Source organism: Oncorhynchus gorbuscha, linkage group LG07 (genome assembly GCF_021184085.1).
Source record: "Oncorhynchus gorbuscha isolate QuinsamMale2020 ecotype Even-year linkage group LG07, OgorEven_v1.0, whole genome shotgun sequence".
Classification (NCBI taxonomy): Eukaryota; Metazoa; Chordata; class Actinopteri; order Salmoniformes; family Salmonidae; genus Oncorhynchus; species Oncorhynchus gorbuscha.
Window position 1 is genome coordinate 74,801,312 of NC_060179.1, and position 24,607 is coordinate 74,825,918.

The 24,607-nt window shown below is 41.7% G+C and overlaps 1 pseudogene; it reads right to left on the reverse strand.

The window, feature by feature from the left end:
* Positions 1 to 24,607, reverse strand: part of LOC124039047 — a 127,124-nt pseudogene that overhangs the window by 96,952 nt on the left and 5,565 nt on the right.

Consider the following 24,607-nt stretch of genomic DNA (forward strand, 5'->3'; position numbering starts at 1 on the left):
CCACCCACTGGGGAGGCAGACCCACCCACTGGGGAGCTACAGTAGGTCCAGATCAGAATACATTTTCCCCCACAAAAGGTCTTTATTACAGATAGAAATGCTCCTCCGTTTCATCAGCTGTCTGGATGGCTGGTCTCAGACAATCCCGCAGGTGAAGAAGCCAGATGTTGAGGTCCTGGGCTGGCGTGGTGACACGTGGTCTGCGATTGTGAGGCCGGTTGGACATACTGCTAAATTCTCTAAAACTACATTGGAAGTAGTTTATGGTAGAGAAATGAACATTCAATTCTCTGGCAACAGCTCTGATGGACATTCCTGCAGTCAGTATGCCAATTTCACGCTCCCTCAAAACTTGAGACATCTGTGGCATTGTGTTGTTTGACAAAACTGGACATTTTAGAGTGGCCTTTTATTTTCCCCAGTATAAGGTGTGCCTGTGTAATGATCATTCTGTTTAATCTGCTTCTTGATTCCACACCTGTCATATGCCACACCTGTCAGGTGGATGGATTATCTTGAGAAATGCTCACTAACAGGGATGTAAACACATTTTTGCACAAAATTTGAGAGAAAAAAGCTTTTTGTGCATTTGGAACATTTCTGTGATCTTTTATTTCAGGTCATGAAACATGGGACCAACACTTTACATGTTGCATTTAGATTTTTGTTCTATATCTATAATTTTTTTAAATGAAGGAACCTCTTTTTCTGAGAACGGTTTCAAGGTGTTATTTTTCACACTTGCATTGAGCACGAGCTGTTCCAGATATCTACACAGTACAAGTTCACTGTCTGACACTTCTTCCAATATGATTTTCATCCATCAAACAGTGAGACGATAACGGGAGGAAAAACTCACCCCAAGTGTCTAGTGCGATTTAACCTGCCAATTGATTTCAACATTACTCTATGGAAACCATTGAGTCTCATAAAAAGTCTCATTCTGGGTTTGATTTATGGCCGGGTCTCTGCCATATGGAGATTGACACGTTTCATTTTTCTTCCAGTGGCCAATATTCTGAATGCCGTCGTAGACAACGTACAGGCAGCATATGTTTTCATTTGGAGAGATGGATTACAGTGATCCCTCATACAGCCAGCACACAGCTTCTTGATGCACTGCATGACTGGCAATTCCTGAGTGGCAATGTCTGTATCCGTCTGCCGCAGACACTAGTTTACCAAAATAATCATTTAGATGACTTCTTTGATTGACAGAAGAGCAGGAATACTGTCCAGAAATGAAATTCATTCCTTAGCTGTCACAATACGTCTGGCAGGAATGCAAACGAGGCTTGCGTAACATGGAGGCTGGTAGAGGCAAATACTGGTTTGCCATCTACCAAAAGGCAACTTTAAATATGACATAGGCCTCCTTAATTAACAGACTAGGCAGATTCATAAAGTCTTATTTTAGAAAGAGGTTTACACTACAGCAGGGGTGTTCAACTCTGACCCTACGGGGTCCGGAGCCTGCTGGTATTCTGTTCTACCTGATAATGAATTGCACCCACCTGGTGTCCCAGGTCTAAATAGGTCCCTAAAACAATTGAAAAGAACGGAAAAAAAAACAAGTGGAACTAGCTTTGGAGGTCCAAAGTTGAGTTTGAGGGCACTACAGTTTGGGAAGAGAAAGACCTAGTCCTATCAGGGCTGTTCAATTCAGGTCCTGGAGGACCAAAACATTTCTGGTTTTTGTTTCTACCTGGTAGTTAATTTCACTCAGCTGGTGTCCCAGGTCTAAATGAGTCACCTAAGTGTTTTGTGTACATGCTGGAATTAGAATGCACAGGAGTGAACTTGCGAAAACAGATGGGCCGCAAGCGTCAACAGTGTCATAGCACGTCAAATTAGAAAGCAAGTCTAAACAATCGCAGCCTACCTTTAGGCAGCAGCTACTCTTCCTGGTGTCCAAACACACCAATATACTTACATTACACTCAAAACAAAAGATAAAACAGTACATCATACAACACTACATATCCACAACAATACCATACAACCATGTATGTTTGTGTAGAGTGCGTATGTTAGCGCCCGCATGTGTGTGTTTGTACCTGGTTGTGTGTCTCTTCACAGTCCACGCGGTTCCATAAGGTATATTTTTATCTTCATTTGTTTTCAATCTGATTCTACTGTTTGCATCAGTTACTTGATGTGGAATAGAGTTACATGTAGTCATGGCTCTATGTAGTACTGTGTGCCTCCCATAGTCTGTTCTGGACTTGGGGACTGTGAAGAGACCTCTAGTGGCATGTCTTGTGGGGTATGCATGGGTGTCCGAGCTGTGAAAACAAACACTTCCGGTGCATTCAGCTTGTCAACACTTCTTACTAAAACAAGTAGTGATGAAGTCAATCTCTCCTCCACTTTGAGCCATGAGAGATTGACATGCATATCATTGTTAGCTCTTCGTATACATTTAAGGGCCAGCCGTGCTGCCAAGTTCGGAGGAAATGTTTTATTTACTAAGTCATTCTTTGTGGCACCTGACTACACGACTGAACAGTAGTCCAGGTGTTGATTTCGATCATAGGCATATAGCCTGACATGCTACGCAGCCTAACATGCTACACATGTTATTCAATCATTGCACTCACACTACTTGCGCACTTCTGCATAGCCAGACGCTAAAATAGAACTTGGTACTATTTGTGACACTTGACGCGCCGCAAGTCCCACCTCTACCATCTCCCCATTAGTTTTTAGGAGCATATATCCACGTGGGTGATTGAAAGATGAACTGAGGTCCACACTCCAGTCCAGTCAGTAGTGGTAATGCAACTTAAAGTTGCTTGCCAACTGCCATATAAAGTCCAAAGAAGAAGGAGAAGCCTGGAGGAGGAGAGATTACTAGAAACACATTTTTACCCTTTTATCTGCGGACTAATTGTTGGAGTAGAGGACCTTGTGCATTTCAGGTAAAATAACAACTCAATATTTATATCCCGGGACAAAATTAGATAGCAACAGTAAGCTAGCTAGATAAATTGCCATTAATGTTTAATGCTTTTTGACCTGTCCCCAAATGAATATAGTTGGCTCAGAGATTGTTTTGATATTTCAACCTGCGTGTCCTGATCACGTCTGGTGTGGGGGGACAAAATCAACCTGCGTGTCCTGATCACGTCTGGTGTGGGGGGACAAAATCAACCTGCGTGTCCTGATCACGTCTGGTGTGGGGGGACAAAATCAACCTGCGTGTCCTGATCACGTCTGGTGTGGGGGACAAAATCAACCTGCGTGTCCTGATCACGTCTGGTGTGGGGGGACAAAATCAACCTGCGTGTCCTGATCACGTCTGGTGTGGGGGGACAAAATCAACATGCGTGTCCTGATCACGTCTGGTGTGGGGGGACAAAATCAACATGCGTGTCCTGATCACGTCTGGTGTGGGGGCGACAAAATCAACATGCGTGTCCTGATCACGTCTGGTGTGGGGGGACAAAATCAACATGCATGTCCTGATCACGTCTGGTGTGGGGGGACAAAATCAACATGCGTGTCCTGATCACGTCTGGTGTGGGGGGACAAAATCAACATGCGTGTCCTGATCACGTCTGGTGTGGGGGGACAAAATCAACCTGCGTGTCCTGATCACGTCTGGTGTGGGGGGACAAAATCAACATGCGTGTCCTGATCCCGTCTGGTGTGGGGGGACAAAAATCAACCTGCGTGTCCTGATCACGTCTGGTGTGGGGGGACAAAATCAACATGCGTGTCCTGATCACGTCTGGTGTGGTCCTTCTGTAGCTCAGTTGGTAGAGCATGGCGCTTGTAACGCCAGGGTAGTGGGTTCGATCCCCGGGACCACCCATACGTAGAATGTATGCACACATGACTGTAAGTCGCTTTGGATAAAAGCGTCTGCTAAATGGCATATATTATTATTATTATTAAATCAACATGCATGTCCTTATCACGTCTGGTGTGGGGGGACAAAATCAACATGCGTGTGCGGTCTGGTCATCATGTAAGTAGGCTACGGCTGGGACTCGAAGAACTCTGATATCAAGATACCTGTTATGTAGACAAACCAGACTAGCTAAATTCTTTATATACAGCTTGGGTGCACTAGCTACAACCCTCCTCACATTCGTAAACTAACATAACTGTTTAGCGCAGGCCAGTATGATGGCTCCCGTAGGACATAAAGTGAGTCAAAAGGAACACAACAATAATTCCCAAGGGATACAAAGCAAACATAACAAATACAACTGTTTATTATGTATTCTCAGGACAATTAAGTTGGTATACACTACGTAGTGTAATGTGAATTGACACTCTCGCATGCAAATGTTGACTGCGTCTCTGTGCAATTTTGGCTTTATTGGAGGGGGAGGATGAAAACTAGAAGCATTTCTTTCCCTCCAGGACCTACATTGAACAGCACTGCATCTAGCTAAAACCTTTGAGTAATGAACACAGAGCGACTTCCTTTGAATCTCTCAGCAAATCCTAATTGAGCGAAACCTCAGCCACTACTTTGTCTGATGATTGACTTTGGATGAAAACTTTAAGTACTGTTTCCAGACTTTGAGCTTTTTAATTAATCAGGCTTTGGGTGGGCAATTACAGGACAAAGTACTTTCTGTTCCCAAAGCCATGAGATTTATTATTATTTTGCATATCATGCGCGCATTTTAATATCCCTGGTTATAGCAGCAGTTAAATTCTCTGCCACATTGTCTACTATGACAGAGTTTCTATTTAGAATTTTAGAGGTCATAAAACTGTACCTTGAATTACCACAGATTACCACCACAGAACCCACCATGTCATACACTTAGTCACACATCGTATCTAAACGTTTGCATAATAATGAGGAGGTAGCTACATTTCCAACTAAGCGAACACTTGCTGCAGCTGCAATGTACAGTTAAATGTAAAACTTAACACAATTTACAGTAATCATTTAAATAGTTCATTTACCGTTTCCTTCTTAATTTGTAAATTGACATTTTTAGAACATTTGTTGCTTGTATTCAACAGCAGATGCCATACTCCAAAGCCTACACTTTAAATTAGATGATGTGATCTGATAGTGTGTAAAGGACCGTGTGTTGAGTACTGTAGAAGCTCTATCTAAAAAAATACAGTTGGGAACATGTAACGTAATTTCCACACAAACGAAAGGTTCCTCTCCCAGATGAAACCTCAGGTCCTCTGTTTGACAGATTTGGCAGCTTTTGTTACTTCACACAATGGCAGCAGCCTCAAGCTCCTCTGTTCTCCTCCACTAGAGAGGAAGGAGACAGTAATGGCCGTGTCGTGTCTCTGCATGAATAATCCCCTAGATCAAATGACACCAGGACACCCCTTACAATAGGCTTTTTATGGTCACTCCCAGTGGAAATGGCCCCTTGGGCTCTAATAAGACCAGGGACATTGGGCTCTAATAAGACCAGAGACATTGGGCTCTAATAAGACCAGAGACATTGGGCTCTAATAAGACCAGAGACATTGGGCTCTAATAAGACCAGAGACATTGGGCTCTAATAAGACCAGAGACATTGGGCTCTAATAAGACCAGAGACATTGGGCTCTAATAAGACCAGAGACGGTTGAGGACCATCTCATTGAGGATGTGCCACAGGGAAAAAATGTCATGCTGCACATTTTATTGAACCTTTAATTAACTAGGCAAGTCAGTTAAGAAAACATACTATGTGGAATGATGGCACATCTGAAGAGAAGTGTGAAGGGTACACTGAAGCATGTACATATATGAGCCAGATGGCATACAAGCACTTTTTATTTAACTCTCATTTTATCAGGTACGTTGACTGAAAACACACTCATTTACAGCAACAACCTGGGGAATAGTTACAGGGGAGAGGAATGAGTCAATTGTAAAATGGGAATGATTAGGTGGCCATGATGATACAGTATGAAGACCAGATTGAGAATTAAGCCTGGACACCGGGGTTAGCACCCCTACTCTTACGATAAGTGTCATGGGATCTTTAGTGACCACAGAGTCAGGACACCCGTTTAACGTCCCATCCGAAAGACAGCACCCTACACAGTGCAATGTCCCCAATCACTGCCCTGGGGCATTGGGATATGTGTTTAGACCAAAGCAAAGGGTGCCTCTTACTGGCCCTCCAACACCACTTCAAGCAGCATTTGGTTTCCCATCCAGGGACTGACCGGGACCAACCCTGCTTAGCTTCATAAGCAAGCCAGCAGTGGGATGCAAGGTGGTATGCTGCTGGCAATAAGGTCAAGTGCTTCTGAGTGGTGCATCGGTATAAGTCACTGCATCTCAGTGCAAGAGGCGTCACTACAGTCCCTGGTTAGAATCCGGCCGTGATTGGGAGTCCCATAAGGCAGCGCACAATTGGCCCAGCATCGTCTGGGTTTGGCAGTCATTGTAAATAAGAATTTGTTCTTAAGTGACTTGCCTGCCTGGGGCGGCAGGTAGCCTAGTGGTCAGAGCGTTGTGCCAGTAACCGAAAGGTTGCTAAATCAAATCCCCGAGCTGACAAGGTAAAAGTATGTTGTTCAGGGGCAGAACATGCAGTTAACCCACTGTTCCTAGGCCGTCATTGTAATTAAGAATGTGTTCTTAACTGACATGCCTGGTCAATTTTTTAATAAAGGTTAAATTAAATATATAATAATAATTATACAGATTCCAACAATCTTGCCAAGACCTTCTATGTAGTGGTTCGTGATTTAGGCCTAATACTGCAGTGGCAATAGCCCAATCTAGTTCGATAGTAGGGCTGAGCACATTTAGTTGACTGGTCGATTGTTTGGTCGGCTGTTGGTCAACTGAAATGCATTTAGTCGAACCGTAGCAAGCTAAATAATAATAAATACAAAAATATGAATGGTGTACAAGACTCCCGCCTGTCTGAGTGGACTGATCCATTGTGGATGCCGTTGGGATGGCACAGTCCATCACTCTAAGACTTGTGCTACTGAAATTGTATATGGTTACATTATGTAAGAACAATGCTGCAACACAAATACAAATTATATTATAACAAACGTGCTTTCTCCCACGTTGGACAGCGGTCGGTGACCGTGGTTCTGAAACACAGTGCGCTATTGAATTGTTACCTTTTCCTAGCAATGCGCATAATAGCGACGTTAACCAGCATATTGGTGTTGAGAACAATGTGGCGGAGGCTGCAGCAGAGTTAGGAGACGAGACAATAGCACTTGCCTTAATTGTCTAAGAAAAGTGAGAGAAGAAACCAACTTAATTGGGTCAATAATCAATAGCCTAACTTAATTGTGCCTGGCTTTATCATCCATATTGCGTTTAACGTAACGTCATTTTTTTTAATTAAAAAAGTTGACGATAAACTTTCACAAAACACTTCGAAATACTTTTGTAATGCAACTTTAGGTATTAGTAAACGTTAATAAGTGATCAAATTGATCACGTGGCGAAGTATATTCTATAGCTGTACGTCTGGAAATAATGTCCGGGTAAATCTCAACCAAAATATCCGGTCGGAGACCTGAAGAAATGGGCTCTCTCTTCTTCGTTTAACCAAGAAACAAATGACAAGACTGTTGACATCGTGTGGAAGCTGTAGGTATTGTAACCTTGGCCCCATTTAATGTGGGTCACTTTTAACAATTGGTTGAAGTGGCGCATGGATATATTTTTCCATTTTCAGTGATCAGATTTTCCTGCACTTTTCGATGAAATGCACGTTCTGTTATAGTCACAGCCGTGATTTAACCAGTTTTAGAAACGTCTGAGTGTTTTCTATCCACACATACTAATCATATGCATTTACTATAGTCCTGGCATGAGTAGCAGGGCGCTGAAATGTTGCGCGATTATTAACAAAAAGCTGCGTAAATTCACAGCCTCCTTAAGAGTTAATCTAAACAACCTTTAAAACCAAGATGCAAACTACTTGTATGTTGAATAGAAATAAATTAGTCCAGATAAACATGAGTCATGTTTCACACAGAGACACGTAACATGTGCGTCATGTTTCATACAGAGACACGTAACATGTGCGTCATGTTTCATACAGAGACACGTAACATATGAGTCATGTTTCACACAGAGACACGTAACATGTTTCACACAGAGACACGTAACATGTGAGTCATGTTTCACACAGAGACACGTAACATGTTTCACACAGAGACACGTAACATGTTTCACACAGAGACACGTAACATGTTTCACACAGAGACACGTAACATGTGAGTCATGTTTCACACAGAGACACGTAACGTGAGCCATGTTTCACACAGAGACACTTAACATGAGCCATGTTTCACACAGAGACACGTAACATGTGAGCCATGTTTCACACAGAGACACGTACATGTGAGCCATGTTTCACACAGAGACACGTAACATGTGAGTCATGTTTCACACAGAGACACGTAACATGTGAGTCATGTTTCACACAGAGACACGTAACATGTGAGTCATGTTTCACACAGAGACACGTAACACGAGTCATGTTTCACACAGAGACACGTAACACGAGTCATGTTTCACACAGAGACGTAACACGAGTCATGTTTCACACAGAGACGTAACATGAGTCATGTTTCACACAGAGACACGTAATGTGAGCCATGTTTCACACAGAGACACGTAACGTGAGCCATGTTTCACACAGAGACACGTAACATGTGAGTCATGTTTCACACAGAGACACGTAACATGTGAGTCATGTTTCACACAGAAACACGTAACATGTGAGTCATGTTTCACACAGACACGTAACACGTGAGTCATGTTTCACACAGAGACACGTAACATGTTTCACACAGACACGTAACATGTGAGTCATGTTTCACACAGAGACACGTAACGTGAGCCATGTTTCACAGAGACACGTAACATGTGAGCCATGTTTCACACAGAGACACGTAACATGTGAGCCATGTTTCACACAGAGACAGGTAATGTGAGTCATGTTTCACACAGAGACACGTAACATGTTTCACACAGAGACACGTAACGTGAGCCATGTTTCACACAGAGACACGTAACATGTGAGTCATGTTTCACACAGAAACACGTAACATGTGAGTCATGTTTCACACAGAGACACGTAACATGTGAGTCATGTTTCACACAGACACGTAACGTGAGCCATGTTTCACACAGAGACACGTAACATGTGAGGCATGTTTCACACAGAGACACATAACATGTGAGTCATGTTTCACAAAGAGACACGTAACAAGTTTCACACAGAGACACGTAACATGTGAGTCATGGTTTCACACAGAGACACGTAACGTGAGCCATGTTTCACACAGAGACACGTAATATGTGAGCCATGTTTCACACAGAGACACGTAAACATGTGAGCCATGTTTCACACAGAGACACGTAAACATGTGAGCCATGTTTCACACAGAGACAGGTAACGCGAGTCATGTTTCACACAGAGACACGTAACATGTTTCACACAGAGACACGTAACATGTGAGTCATGTTTCACACAGAGACACGTAACGTGAGTCATGTTTCACACAGAGACACGTAACATGTGTGCAACCCTTACAGCAGGCCCGCCATCAGACCATACAGGACTGCCTGCACACTTCACAGACCACTTCACTTGGGTACACCCACATACTCCATGCAACCATACAGCACAATCTATACTACACAAAGTAAGAGGAGGACTGATTCACTAAACCCAATTACCAAAGGTCATGAGTTAAGGATTGTAGAACCACTCATCTTTCTTTTATTTATTGTCAATACTGACACTCATTGTTATCATGGAGCTGAAGAGAATATTCACAACCTTTCAACAGAATTACCAAATCTCAGACAGAGCCAGAACTGTAGGAGAACAAGTTATTGGGATAACTATTGGAAAATGTCTCTACGGCGTGACATGATAGCTGCTTGGTGCTCTGGCATGAAGTCCCTTCATGATGTTGGTCCCATGCCAATAAACCAGGGGATGTTTCATAAGGGGCTGTGGATTCCAAAATAAAAGCATAGTCTCAAACAAAACACATTATATTTTATTATTTGTTAAACAAAAGCTCTTTCTCTGAGCAGCAATCTTTATTTGAGCATACAATATAGTTCAGTATTTGTTTTTACACACACACACACACACACACACACACACACACACACACACACACACACACACACACACACACACACACACACACGAGAGAAAGTATTCAGACCCCTTGACTTTTTCCACATTTTGTTACCTGTTACAGCCTTATTCTAAAATGGATTAAATAAATAGTTTTCCTCATCACACTACCCCAGAATGACAATGCAAAAACAGGTTTTTAGAAATGTTTGTAAATGTATTTAAAATATCAGAAATTCCTTATTTACATAAGTATTCAGACACTTTGCTATGACACTCCTGTTTCCATTGATTATCCTTGATATTTCTACAACTGGATTGGAGGCCACACTGGTAAATTCAATTGATTGGACATGATTTGGAAAGACACACACCTGTTAATATAAGGTCCCACAGTTGACAGTACATGTCAGAGCAAAAACCAAGCCATGAGGTCAAAGGAATTGTCCGTAGAGCTCCGAGACAGGATTGTGTTGAGGCATAGATCTGGAGAAGGGTACCAAAACATGTCTGCAACATTGAAGGTCCCCAAGAACAAAATGGCCTCCATCATTCTTAAATTGAAAAAGTTTGAAACCACCAAGACTCTTCCTAGAGCTGTCTGCCTGGCCAAACTGAGCAATAAGGGGAGAAGGGCCTTGGTCAGGGAGGTGAACAAGTACCTGATGGTCACTCTAACAGAGCTCCAGAGTTTGTCTTTGGAGATAGGAGAACCTTCCAGAAAGAACACCATCTCTGCAGCACTCCACCAATCAGGCCTTTATGGTGGAGTGGCCAGACGGAAGCCACTCCTCAGAAAAAAAGGCCCATGACATCCCGCTATGAGTTTGCCAAAAGGTACCTAAATGACTCCCAGACCATGAGAAACAAGATTCTCTGGGGATGTTTTTCAGTGGCAGGGACTGGTAAACTAGTCAGGATCGAGTGAAAAGATGAACGGAGCAAAGTACAGAGAGATCCTTGGTGAAGTCCTGGGCGCTCTGGAACAGGTTCTCACACAGGGGCAAAGGTTCACCTTCCAATAAGACAACGACCCTAAGCACACAGCCAAGGCAACGCAGGCATGGCTTCGGGACAAGTCTCTGAATGTCTTTGAGTGGCCCAGCCAGAACCCGGACTTGAAGCTAATCTAACATCTCTGGAGAGACCTAAAAATAGGTGTGCAGCGACGCTCCCCATCCAACCTGACAAACAAAAATGGGAGAAACTCCCCAAATACAGGTGTGCCAAGCTTGTAGCGTCATACCCAAGAAGAATCAAGGCTGGCATCGCTGCCAAAGATGCTTCAGCAAAGTTCTGATGAAATGGTCTGACCACTTACGTAAATGTGACATTTCAGTTTGTTTTTAATACGTTTGCAAAAATGCTTTGTCATGATTGGGTATTTTTTTGTGTATATTGATGTGGATTCTTAAAAAGAAAAACAATTTCAGAGTAATACTAACATAATAAAATGTAGAAAAAGTCAACGGGTCTGAATACTTTCCGAATGCACTTGTCATACATACTGAGTATAACAAACATTAAGAACACCTTCCTATAATATTATTCTATATATAGTACTAGTCAAAAGTTTGGACACACCTACTCATTCCAGGGTTTCTTCTTTATTTTTACATTGTAGAATAAAAGACATAAAAACAATGAAATAACACATATGGAACATGTAGTTAAACAATTCAATATATACGTAGCCACCCTTTGCCTTGATGACAGCTTTGCACACTATTGGCACTCTCAACAAGCTTCACCTGGAATGCTTTTCCAACAGTCTTGAAGGAGTTCCCACATATGCTGAGCACTTGTTGGATTATTTTCCTTCACTCTGCAGTCCAACTCATCCCAAACCAACTTTTAACATCCCACGGAGCACCATTAAATCCATTACTAAAAAAATGGAAAGAATATGGCACCACAACAAACCTGCCAAGAGAGGGCCGCCCACCAAAAAGCATGGACCAGGCAAGGAGGGCATTAATCAGAGAGGCAACAAAGAGACCAAAGATAACCCTGAAGGATCTGCAAAGCTCCACAGTGGAGATGGGAGTATCTGTCCATAGGAGCACTTCAAGCAGTACACTCCACAGAGCTGGGCTTGACAGAAGTGTGTCCAGAAAAAAAGCCATTGCTTAAAGAAAAAAATAAGCAAACACATTTGGTGTTCACCAAAAGGCATGTGGGAGACTCCCCAAACATATGAAAGAAGGTACTCTGGTGAGATGAGACTTAAAATTGAGCTTTTTGGTCATCAGGGAAAACGCTATGTCTGGTGCAAACCCAACACCTCATCACCCTGAGAACCCCATCCTCACAGTGAAGCATGGTGGTGACAAAAGCATGCTGTGGGGATGTTTTTCCATCGGCAGGGACTGGGAAACTGGTCAGAATTGAAGGAAATGTATGGCGCCAAATACAGGGAAATTCTTGAGGGAAATCTATTTCAGTCTTCCAGAGATTTGAGACTGGGACGGAGGTTAATCTTCAGCCAGGCAATAACCCTAAGCATACTGCTAAAGCAACATTCAAGTGGTTTAAGGGCAAACATTTAAATGTCTTGGAATGGCCTAGTCAAAGCCCAGACCTCAATCCAATTGAGAATCTGTTGTATGACTTAAAGATTGCAGTACACCAGTGGAACCCATCCAACTTGAAGGAGCTGGAGCATGGGCAAAAATCATGGGCATGGGCAAAAATCCCAGTGGCTAGATGTGCCAAGCTTATAGAGACATACCCCAAGAGACTTACAGCTGTAATTGCTGCAAAAGGTGGCTCTAAAAAGTATCGACTTTGCGGGGGTGAATAGTTAAGCACGCTCAAGTTCTGTTTTTTTGTCTTCCTGTTTATTCCACAAAATAATATTTTGCATCTTCAAAGTGGTAGGCATGTTGTGTAAATCAAATTATACAACCCCACCCCAAAAAAAAACATTTTAATTCCAGGTTGTAAGGCAACAAAATAGTAAAAATGCCAAGGGGGATGAATACTTTCACAAGCTACTGTATTTTAGCTGGAAACGGAATATCTACATAGGTGTACAGAGGCCCATTATCATCAACCATCACACCAGTCACAACGTCAACAGTGTAGAGGCGACTATGGGATGCTGGCCTTCTAGGCAGAGTTGCAAAGAAAAAGCCATATCTCAGGATGGCCAATAAAAATAAAAGATTAAGATGGGCAAAAGAAAACAGACACTGGACAAAGGAACTCTGCCTAGAAGGCCAGCATCCCGGAGTCGCCTCTTCACTGTTGCCGTTGAGACGTGTTTTGTGGGTACTATTTAATGAAGCTGCCAGTTGAAGACTTGGCGTCCGTTTCTCAAACTAGTCCATCTAATGTACTTGTCCTCTTGCCCAGTTGTGCACTGGGACCTCCCACTCCTCTTTCTATTCTGGTTAGAGCCAGTTTGCGCTGTTCTGTGAAGGGAGTAGTACACAGCGTTGTATGAGATATTCAGTTTCTTGGCCATTTCTCACATAGAATAGCCTTCATTTCAGAATCAAGTTCTTTGTTTCTGGCCATGTTGAGCCTGTAATCAAACCCAGAAACTCAACTAGTCTAAAGAAGGCCAGTTTTATTGATTCTTTAATCAGTACAACAGTTTTCAGCTGTGCTAACATAAACTTGGATTAGCTAACACAACGTGCCATTTGAACACAGGAGTGACGGTTGCTGATAATGGGCCTCTTTACCCCTATGTAGATATTCCATTAGAAATGAATCCGTTTCCAACTACAATAGTAATTTACAACATTAACAATGTCCACACTGTATTTCTGATAAATTTGATGTTATTTTAATGGACAAAAAAAAGTGTTTTTCTTTCAAAAACAAGGAAATGTCTAAGGAATGTCTAAGTGACCCCAAACTTTTGAACGGTAGTGTATATATTTGACAGTATCTAAAGACCCGCTCTAAGCACTGACTGTCTTTAATTACAACAGCCCAACCTACATGATGTATCGTAAAGCAAAGAAGCTTACTGGTAACACATTTGACAGGTGTTAATATTTCTCAGCTCCAGATAGCCGTATATAAAGTGTTGTATATCGCCAGAGCTCAGATCAACACGTTGGTGTAAGTAATCATGTTACTTTCCCATTTAATAAATCATCTCTCACAGAAGTCTCTGGCGCATATTCATATTACCGCAACAGCAAATATTTTTTTCCAAGGGAAACTTCCAAATGGCCAAATAGGTCCTACTATACCTGTAGCATACACAAGGAGCACAATAAACAATTATGTAATGATATAGGCCAAGGAGAATGGGGCTCCAACAGAGGCCTAGGCCAATCTTTGGGAGAAAAGCCTTGCCATCTAGCCTATAACACAGTGCTTCTGCTTTCTCAAAGTGCCAACCTTGAAACATCTCTCTAATCCCAGCCTGGTTTTAATCTCAGCCTGGTCCGTGGAGGGGGAGGATGGAGGCTTGCAGGAATGATCTATAACTCCTACACAAGTGTACGTTGTCATCCGTTCTCAGCCGGGCCTCAAGAAACCATCATCTTTCCCACCTACTCCCGTCAACGGCCTGAAAAAGCAATCCAGTCCCCCTGCCTTCCAATCTCTCACATAACCACCTCATCCCAACATACACACCATCATCTCATCAGACATCCCACTCATTGCTCATTGACATCCATGCAGGTAATTACTCCATTGCAGGCAAATGACAATGAGCTGCAGACATCTTAGATTGCCTTGTTTAAGTATGTATGACTGATCGGACTGTCTGACCAATGGACCTTGACAATGGAATTCATATTTTTCTCGTCAGGGCTGGAGGCTTTAATGCTGGTGCTTTCCAAAGACGTGCTAGTTTGATATGGCCTGTCTTACAACATAACAGCGAAACGCATGAATGGTCATTTAACCAAAGCACGCCGACCATTATCTTCTAATATACTATGTTAAATATGCATTTCATTCATAAACTGCTTATATTTACTGAACCAAAGCTTTTGTTCAAGACTCATGTTCTACTATTCAGAGAAGGCATTGGCATTTCAATGTGCTCCATAACACAGGGCTTTGGGAGATATACACACATTTGAGATCCCTTTTTCCCTGTGAGCTAGTGTGATAACGGCATTGTGAGACCTACACATGCACAGTTTAAATTACTGCGTTATTCCTATTGATTTAGGTATCATTGTTAGAACCCTCCACCTGCAGAGAAGGAATAGCCACCAGTAAATATGGCCTTACTAGTATGAAGGATAATATGAAGTTACCTCCATAAAGTCCTATAGGAACAATGTGTCAGGCTGGGAATGATGTAATGTGAACACGTTTAAACCCATGCCATAGTTCTCACATTACATACGGGTTACATGCCATAGTCCTCACATTACATACCATAGTCCTCACATTACATACGGGTTACATGCCATAGTCCTCACATTACATACCATAGTCCTCACATTACATACAGGTTACATACCATAGTCCTCACATTACATACAGGTTACATGCCATAGTCCTCACATTACATGCCATAGTCCTCACATTACATACGGGTTACATGCCATAGTCCTCACATTACATACCATAGTCCTCACATTACATACAGGTTACATACCATAGTCCTCACATTACATACAGGTTACATGCCATAGTCCTCACATTACATGCCATAGTCCTCACATTACATACGGGTTACATGCCATAGTCCTCACATTACATGCCATAGTCCTCACATTACATACAGGTTACATGCCATAGTCCTCACATTACATGCCATAGTCCTCACATTACATACGGGTTACATGCCATAGTCCTCACATTACATACCATAGTCCTCACATTACATACAGGTTACATACCATAGTCCTCACATTACATACAGGTTACATGCCATAGTCCTCACATTACATGCCATAGTCCTCACATTACATACGGGTTACATGCCATAGTCCTCACATTACATGCCATAGTCTTCACATTACATACAGGTTACATGCCATAGTCCTCACATTACATACAGGTTACATGCCATAGTCCTCACATTACATTCGGATAACATGCCTTAGTCCTCACATTACATACAGGTTACATACCATAGTCCTCACATTACATACAGGTTACATACCATAGTCCTCACATTACATACCATAGTCCTCACATTACATACGGGTTACATGCCATAGTCCTCACATTACATGCCATAGTCCTCACATTACATACAGGTTACATGCCATAGTCCTCACATTACATACAGGTTACATGCCATAGTCCTCACATTACATGCCATAGTCCTCACATTACATGCCATAGTCCTCACATTACAGACAGGTTACATGCCATAGTCCTCACATTACATACAGGTTACATGCCATAGTCCTCACATTACATACAGGTTACATGCCATAGTCCTCACATTACATACAGGTTACATGCCATAGTCCTCACATTACATGCCATAGTCCTCACATTACATACAGGTTACATGCCATAGTCCTCACATTACATACAGGTTACATACCATAGTCCTCACATTACATGCCATAGTCCTCACACTACATACAGGTTACATGCCATAGTCCTCACATTACATACAGGTTACATGCCATAGTCCTCACATTACATGCCATAGTCCTCACATTACATACAGGTTACATGCCATAGTCCTCACATTACATGCCATAGTCCTCACATTACATACAGGTTACATGCCATAGTCCTCACATTACATGCCATAGTCCTCACATTACATACAGGTTACATGCCATAGTCCTCACATTACATACAGGTTACATGCCATCGTCCTCACATTACATACAGGTTACATGCCATAGTCCTCACATTACATACAGGTTACATACCATAGTCCTCACATTACATACCATAGTCCTCACATTACATACCATAGTCCTCACATTACATACAGGTTACATGCCTTAGTCCTCACATTACATACAGGTTACATGCCTTAGTCCTCACATTACATACAGGTTACATGCCATAGTCCTCACATTACATACAGGTTACATGCCATAGTCCTCACATTACATACAGGTTACATGCCATAGTCCTCACATTACATACAGGTTACATGCCATAGTCCTCACATTACATACAGGTTACATGCCATAGTCCTCACATTACATACAGGTTACATGCCATAGTCCTCACATTACATACAGGTTACATGCCATAGTCCTCACATTACATACAGGTTACATGCCATAGTCCTCACATTACATATCATAGTCCTCACATTACATACAGGTTACATGCCATAGTCCTCACATTACATGCCATAGTCCTCACATTACATACCATAGTCCTCACATTACATACCATAGTCCTCACATTACATACAGGTTACATGCCTTAGTCCTCACATTACATACAGGTTACATGCCTTAGTCCTCACATTACATACAGGTTACATGCCTTAGTCCTCACATTACATACAGGTTACATGCCATAGTCCTCACATTACATACAGGTTACATGCCATAGTCCTCACATTACATACAGGTTACATGCCATAGTCCTCACATTACATACAGGTTACATGCCTTAGTCCTCATATTACATACAGGTTACATGCCATAGTCCTCACATTACATACCATAGTCCTCACATTACATACAGGTTACATGCCATAGTCCTCACATTACATACCATAGTCCTCACATTACATACCATAGTCCTCACATTACATACCATAGTCCTCACATTACATACAGGTTACATGCCATAGTCCTCACATTACATACAGGTTACATGCCATAGTCCTCACATTACATACGGGTTACATGCCATAGTCCTCACATTACATACAGGTTACATGCCATAGTCCTCACATTACATAAAGGTTACATGCCATAGTCCTCACATTACATACAGGTTACATGCCATAGTCCTCACATTACATACAGGTTACATGCCATAGTCCTCACATTACATACAGGTTACATGCCATAGTCCTCACATTACATGCCTTAGTCCTCACATTACATACAGGTTACATGCCATCGTCCTCACATTACATGCCTTAGTCCTCACATTACATACAGGTTACATGCCATAGTCCTCACATTACATACAGGTTACATGCCATAGTCCTCACATTACATACAGGTTACATGCCATAGTCCTCACATTACATGCCATAGTCCTCACATTACATACAGGTTACATACCATAGTCCTCACATTACATACAGGTTACATACCATAGTCCTCACATTACATACCATAGTCCTCACATTACATACGGGTTACATGCCATAGTCCTCACATTACATGCCATAGTCCTCACATTACATACAGGTTACATGCCATAGTCCTCACATTACATGCCATAGTCCTCACATTACATACAGGTTACATGCCATAGTCCTCACATTACATGCCATAGTCCTCACATTACATACAGGTTACATGCCATAGTCCTCACATTACATGCCATAGTCCTCACATTACATACAGGTTACATGCCATAGTCCTCACATTACATGCCATAGTCCTCACATTACATACAGGTTACATGCCATAGTCCTCACATTACATACAGGTTACATGCCATAGTCCTCACATTACATGCCATAGTCCTCACATTACATACAGGTTACATGCCATAGTCCTCACATTACATGCCATAGTCCTCACATTACATACAGGTTACATGCCATAGTCCTCACATTACATGCCTTAGTCCTCACATTACATACAGGTTACATGCCATAGTCCTCACATTACATACAGGTTACATGCCATAGGCCTCACATTACATACAGGTTACATGCCATAGTCCTCACATTACATACAGGTTACATGCCATAGTCCTCACATTACATACAGGTTACATGCCATAGTCCTCACATTACATACAGGTTACATGCCATAGTCCTCACATTACATACAGGTTACATGCCATAGTCCTCACATTACATTCGGATAACATGCCTTAGTCCTCACATTACATACAGGTTACATACCATAGTCCTCACATTACATACAGGTTACATACCATAGTCCTCACATTACATACCATAGTCCTCACATTACATACGGGTTACCTGCCATAGTCCTCACATTACATGCCATAGTCCTCACATTACATACAGGTTACATGCCATAGTCCTCACATTACATACAGGTTACATGCCATAGTCCTCACATTACATGCCATAGTCCTCACATTACATGCCATAGTCCTCACATTACAGACAGGTTACATGCCATAGTCCTCACATTACATACAGGTTACATGCCATAGTCCTCACATTACATGCCATAGTCCTCACATTACATACAGGTTACATGCCATAGTCCTCACATTACATACAGGTTACATGCCATCGTCCTCACATTACATACAGGTTACATACCATAGTCCTCACATTACATACAGGTTACATGCCATAGTCCTCACATTACATACAGGTTACATACCATAGTCCTCACATTACATACCATAGTCCTCACATTACATACCATAGTCCTCACATTACATACCATAGTCCTCACATTACATACAGGTTACATGCCTTAGTCCTCACATTACATACAGGTTACATGCCTTAGTCCTCACATTACATACAGGTTACATGCCATAGTCCTCACATTACATACAGGTTACATGCCATAGTCCTCACATTACATACAGGTTACATGCCATAGTCCTCACATTACATACAGGTTACATGCCATAGTCCTCACATTACATACAGGTTACATGCCATAGTCCTCACATTACATACAGGTTACATGCCTTAGTCCTCACATTACATACAGGTTACATGCCATAGTCCTCACATTACATATCATAGTCCTCACATTACATACAGGTTACATGCCATAGTCCTCACATTACATGCCATAGTCCTCACATTACATACCATAGTCCTCACATTACATACCATAGTCCTCACATTACATACAGGTTACATGCCTTAGTCCTCACATTACATACAGGTTACATGCCTTAGTCCTCACATTACATACAGGTTACATGCCATAGTCCTCACATTACATACAGGTTACATGCCATAGTCCTCACATTACATACAGGTTACATGCCATAGTCCTCACATTACATACAGGTTACATGCCTTAGTCCTCATATTACATACAGGTTACATGCCATAGTCCTCACATTACATACCATAGTCCTCACATTACATACAGGTTACATGCCATAGTCCTCACATTACATACCATAGTCCTCACATTACATACCATAGTCCTCACATTACATACCATAGTCCTCACATTACATACAGGTTACATGCCATAGTCCTCACATTACATACAGGTTACATGCCATAGTCCTCACATTACATACGGGTTACATGCCATAGTCCTCACATTACATACAGGTTACATGCCATAGTCCTCACATTACATACAGGTTACATGCCATAGTCCTCACATTACATGCCATAGTCCTCACATTACATGCCATAGTCCTCACATTACATACCATAGTCCTCACATTACATACCATAGTCCTCACATTACATACCATAGTCCTCACATTACATACCATAGTCCTCACATTACATACCATAGTCCTCACATTACATACAGGTTACATGCCTTAGTCCTCACATTACATACAGGTTACATGCCATAGTCCTCACATTACATACAGGTTACATGCCTTAGTCCTCACATTACATACAGGTTACATGCCATAGTCCTCACATTACATACAGGTTACATGCCATAGTCCTCACATTACATGCCATAGTCCTCACATTACATACAGGTTACATGCCATAGTCCTCACATTACATACAGGTTACATGCCATCGTCCTCACATTACATACAGGTTACATGCCATCGTCCTCACATTACATACAGGTTACATGCCATAGTCCTCACATTACATACAGGTTACATACCATAGTCCTCACATTACATACAGGTTACATACCATAGTCCTCACATTACATACCATAGTCCTCACATTACATACCATAGTCCTCACATTACATACAGGTTACATGCCTTAGTCCTCACATTACATACAGGTTACATGCCTTAGTCCTCACATTACATACAGGTTACATGCCATAGTCCTCACATTACATACAGGTTACATGCCATAGTCCTCACATTACATACAGGTTACATGCCATAGTCCTCACATTACATACAGGTTACATGCCATAGTCCTCACATTACATACAGGTTACATGCCTTAGTCCTCACATTACATACAGGTTACATGCCTTAGTCCTCACATTACATACAGGTTACATGCCATAGTCCTCACATTACATATCATAGTCCTCACATTACATACAGGTTACATGCCATAGTCCTCACATTACATGCCATAGTCCTCACATTACATACCATAGTCCTCACATTACATACCATAGTCCTCACATTACATACAGGTTACATGCCTTAGTCCTCACATTACATACAGGTTACATGCCATAGTCCTCACATTACATACAGGTTACATGCCATAGTCCTCACATTACATACAGGTTACATGCCATAGTCCTCACATTACATACAGGTTACATGCCTTAGTCCTCATATTACATACAGGTTACATGCCATAGTCCTCACATTACATACCATAGTCCTCACATTACATACAGGTTACATGCCATAGTCCTCACATTACATACCATAGTCCTCACATTACATACCATAGTCCTCACATTACATACCATAGTCCTCACATTACATACAGGTTACATGCCATAGTCCTCACATTACATACAGGTTACATGCCATAGTCCTCACATTACATACGGGTTACATGCCATAGTCCTCACATTACATACAGGTTACATGCCACAGTCCTCACATTACATACAGGTTACATGCCATAGTCCTCACATTACATGCCATAGTCCTCACATTACATGCCATAGTCCTCACATTACATACCATAGTCCTCACATTACATACCATAGTCCTCACATTACATACCATAGTCCTCACATTACATACCATAGTCCTCACATTACATACCATAGTCCTCACATTACATACAGGTTACATGCCTTAGTCCTCACATTACATACAGGTTACATGCCATAGTCCTCACATTACATACAGGTTACATGCCTTAGTCCTCACATTACATACAGGTTACATGCCATAGTCCTCACATTACATACAGGTTACATGCCATAGTCCTCACATTACATACGGGTTACATGCCATAGTCCTCACATTACATACAGGTTACATGCCATGTAGTAGTTCTTTCATACGGTTTCCCATTATTTGGCATTAAAAAAAGGAAAGGTCTATACATACCATGCTCTACCAACTGTAGCTCAGTTGGTAGAGCATGGCGCTTGTAACACCAGGGCAGTGGGTTCGATCCCCGGGACCACCCATACGTAGAATGTATGCACACATGACTGTAAGTCGCTTTGGATAAAAGCATCTGCTAAATGGCATAAATTATATTATTATTATAAAAATCTCCCTACCGTGAATGCTTAGGACAGTCTTATTCGGAAGTCGTTGAGACCGATGGTGACAATGTCCTTGTGAGGGATGTAGACATAACCACCCTTCAGGTACACCTTCCTGGTTCTCACCAGATCCAATGCATCTTGGAAAGGGGACCTTGAAAAAAAACAAACAGGGAAGGGGGTGAGGTTATACATTCAACTTGCTCATTCCCATATTTTGCCTCCCAATAGAATATTTGTTATTTTTACACTGGGATGCACTTGAATGTCCTCTAATAGAATGTTGTCATGTTTGTAGAAAATATATATATTTTTTAAATGTATAACTCACTTTGTAGAAGTCTTGGTCTTCAAGCGTGATCGTGCTGACAGCAAAGCTTGAGTTAATGAGTTTTTCCATCAGGTTCTTCTCCTCAACACTCATCTAGACATTAGAAAAAAGGTGGTAGGCATTCAGTGACAGAAAGACACATATTGACACATGACTGTATCGCTAACAATGTAATGTTGTTGCATGCGCAGAAGTGAGATGAAGACTGTACAGTACACTTGCCCATCAATCGTGTCCTCTTAGGCCTAAACAAATGAAAGACATTGTAGATCATCGACAGACTGGGGGCACACTGTCTTACGGGTAGATGTCCCCGGTCTGTCGATGACCTATCTGACTGGTATGTGTCTAAATCAATAAAGTTAGGTGTAAACACATGGTAAGGTGAGTGATTGTGAAGAGCTGGGTCATACTCATTAGTCCCTCCCGGGTTCAGTCAGTTTTGACCATTGTGGGATATCTTACACTGAAGACCCGGAATGCATCAGAGCCTTTATAAATCACAGAACATCAGGTGTTAACACTAATTAGAGGTAAACACAGTTAACCTTAAGGTTAGACAGTTAGAACCCTGCCGCCCAGCTCCAAGTCATAACCGTTAACAAAGAACGGCTGCCAGCTATGTAGAACCTGCGGCCATAACAAACGCTTCACCACCTGCCACTCAAATAATTGTATCCAGGGACTGTTTGGGAAAATGTTTTACCGATCTCCTTCTGGGCATGCAGGTGATCAACACCTTCTCCTGGCCTTTCACAATGCAAAAATCTATTTTAGTTGACAACTAACCGCCAAGAGTAATTGGGGTGGGTGGAGGTCACCTCCCTCGTTGCCTTATTGCATTACTAAAAACAGTGTTCACTCAATGGTCCTGTCAAATAAAACGAAAAGGAAAATGTTCTATACACTACTGTAAATTCATCCCATTCAAGTTCAATTTATTTATCTTTTACAAGTATTAATTTATCGCAATTAGCTGCAACAAATCTTATGAAATGCACCTTTGAAGTAAAATAATGAGATTACACTTCAAACAGACCCATTGCAAAAACAATCACCCTCACAGCAGACATTTTCAGACAGGTATACTATTGCGAGCTGACAGCACCATCTGCTGGCAGGTCTGAAACAATACCATAAATATAGAATGTCCAAACAGCGTCATGACCAGGGGTGTATTCATTATTCGGATTCTGTTGCAAAACGTTTTGCTTCATTAACTGTTTACTCCAAACGAAATCCAGAGTTTATATTGGACTAATTAATATATACCCCCGATTTACTGAGAATGTACACTTAGCAAAGTTTACACCTGTTACTTTTTAAATGGTTTTTGAATACAAATCAAGTCAATTTTGCACAAGCGCAAACACTTGTTGCATTCACCAATGGAGGACACCGATATCCCACCAATGGAGGACACCGATATCCCACCAATGGATGAACCAATTGCTTGGTTATGCCAATTCCCGTAATTATATTGGTGTCAGATGTGTTTTGCTCACATTTGCGAGTAAAATGTGTATTTTCCTCCCAACAACAATATAAAGACTCACCCTTTTCATACTGAAGATTCTCCATAAGATTTTTAAAAATAACATTGTTTGTTCAATTTACAAAATAAGGGCCCGATTACGACATAGGAATGTATGGCTTTCGTACGCACTTCTCAGTATTTGGTATTCAGACTTACCTTATTCAGTCGCGTAACGCACTCTGCAGGTGTGGCTAAATGCACGCTCTTAATACATTTAATTAAACCCGCTGAAAACCCTCCTAATTGCTGGACAACA